General features: G+C 39.4%; 1 protein-coding gene across 1 annotated transcript in view; it reads right to left on the bottom strand.

Moving 5' to 3' along the window:
* Positions 1 to 2,303: 2,303 nt before the first annotated feature.
* The window catches only part of LOC116670022 (growth arrest and DNA damage-inducible protein GADD45 beta-like), a 2,559-nt gene continuing 2,341 nt past the window's right edge, over positions 2,304 to 2,521 (bottom strand). Inside the window, exon 4 of the mRNA XM_032500256.1 lies at positions 2,304 to 2,521. This exon is cut by the window's right edge and continues 790 nt beyond it. The gene's annotated coding sequence lies outside the window, so the exon portion shown is untranslated.

The raw sequence follows: 2,521 nt of genomic DNA on the forward strand, positions 1-2,521 counted from the left end.
GGCTCAAGATGGTGTTGTGACACAAAGCGAGCCTGGTGAAATTTATTTCAGGTCAGGTGGGGAAAGTTGAGGCTCCTCACTGGCAGACTTTGAAATTCAACCTCACTGAATCGGCTCTGAGCCCTTCCCGAGACTCATTTTTTGTGTTCTGATCTCCTGTGTATGCATACGTATCTTTTTGCCTTGATTGATTATGAAGAAAATATATCTATTTTTTGTAACTGTTCTCTGATGTGCCATAACTCATGTTTTCTTGCACACTGTTAATATTTTGTGGATATTGCTGTTAAAAAGATGATATTGAGAAGTAGATAACATTAATAAAAAGATAATATAACAATACATGCTCTTGAGTCATTTTCATTTTAGCTATGCTAGTATGTGCATAGTGTGTGGCAATGTCAGTCTGTTGATTGGTTCCCCACTTTGGTCCAGAATGAAATATCTAAACAACTATTGGATGCAACGCTAATTACAACAGACATCCGTGGTTCTTGCTAGCTTGGGAACAAGATGAATCTGAAAGCTCATGTTTTATTTGCGATTAATTAGTTCTGGTGATGTCAGACTGACTTTGGTGATCCCCTGATTTTTCATGTAGCGCCACCAAGAGGTTGACATTTGCACTCTAACAACAACTAATCCAATAGCTGTTCAGACAAATTAATTATACCATGAATGCAAGTTAATGGTCATAAAATTGTGTACACACATTCATGTCCCCCTCAACTTTGCACTCTCCCGTCATAATTTGGTTAAAACATTTTATTGGTCCAATAATTTGGTTGGTAACCAAATACCTGCAAAATGGTTGAAATTCCCATCAGCCTCAGTTGTGTTTACTGCTAATTAACAATTGTTGCATATGCATGTTAACTTTGGCCATATGAGGATTGTAATACTATGCAATGACAATATGACAATATAACAGCACATGCATTTCATTTGGCTTTAATTACATTGAACAACTGTTGAGGCATCCATACTGGTTTGGTTTTCTGGCACTTCTGTATTAGTCTGATGTATTTGAATTAATTAAAGTTATTTGCAAGTTGGAAATGCATAACTGCAATAACTGAAACAAAATGATAAACATGTGTTTTTGTTTGCAGTTTATGGAATATTCTTTCTGTCTTTTGTGCTTTCTGAGTAGGAGCGTCTGGCTATTTCTCACACTGATTGTAAAGATAGGCTACATGATGTACATGGACACATATGCTCTCAGGCCTGTTGGGGACAAAATGTGCAGGACAAAGATGAAAGCTAATTGCACCAAACAGACAAAACAAAGAGCATGAACAGGTAAAGCCTCCCATTTGAGTCAGATGACAGAAAAGTCATTGTTACAAATATCTGCCTTTGAAGCACTGCTTCAACAGACACACGCTTCCTCCAAGTTTTAAACCAATCCAAAGTCAGTCCCCACACTAGCCAAACCCACGTTCAGCTGATAGTAAACAAATGGGTGGTCCATGTGCCTGAATGTTCCCTCTTTTCTGTTCTGCCTTCAGAGCTGTAAACAGACATGTGAGAGCAGAGGGTGGAGTAGTAAGAAAAACAGAGTGAATGGAGGGCAGAGGGGAGCAAGAAACACTTGTACTGTGTTGCAGGAACATCTTGCTACCTAATTATGTGGCGAAACCACGCCATGGGTAGGGTTACACCAAGACGTATTTGCACAAGCCCTTCAGATCTTAGCACTCTGAAACATTAAAAACATGCACGTGCAGGTTTAGCTTCATTATGTCATTTGGAAATTGTACACATTTAGAATGCAAATGGCTTGGAAGAAATGTAATCATAAGTTTGAGCTGGCAACTTGCCTTTTTCCCGCCCCCTGCTTCTGACGGGACAGTGGGTCTGCATCAGCTTGTTTTGCCTGTTTGTTCCAACAAAAGAGTTTCTGTCTCCACCCCAGTTTCACAGTGTGATTAGTCTCGCATTGCCAGACCTATTTCCACACCGCTGTGCAAGTGCTGGTGTAAGGTTTGGCTAATCTGGGATAGGGGAAAACAATAACGAGAGATAGCAAGAAGAAAAGGGAAACACACCAGATGTCAGGCTTTAACCCAACAATGTACATCTGTTGAGCCACACTCTGACTGACTCAACTACAAGGAAGCTCGCCAGCCAAATTTGTAAGCCCCCATCACCAAAAAAACCTTTGCCCCAAGTGTGCACGTTTTCTTTCCCATTACTTCAACCCAAATGTAAACTGTACTTGCATAACTCAGCTATGGTTCTAGTTCCATTTTGTTTTGAAATGTGAGCATGAGGTTCTCGATGAAGAAGTAAAACAAATATGAACACAATAATTTATTGACTTAGATAACAGAGCACAAAACTAGAATAGATACACAAACAAGTGATACAATCAATACATTAGCTGTTTCTATGAATCTAACAGCATTTAATTGAAAAAGCAGCACTCCTAAAGGCACAAGTGTTGACTGTAGTTTCTCCCGCAGTACATTGAGAATGAACTAACTTTTCCCATCAGATCAGACAGTTCATTATTCTG

This window comes from Etheostoma spectabile, chromosome 20 (genome assembly GCF_008692095.1).
Source record: "Etheostoma spectabile isolate EspeVRDwgs_2016 chromosome 20, UIUC_Espe_1.0, whole genome shotgun sequence".
Taxonomy (NCBI): Eukaryota; Metazoa; Chordata; class Actinopteri; order Perciformes; family Percidae; genus Etheostoma; species Etheostoma spectabile.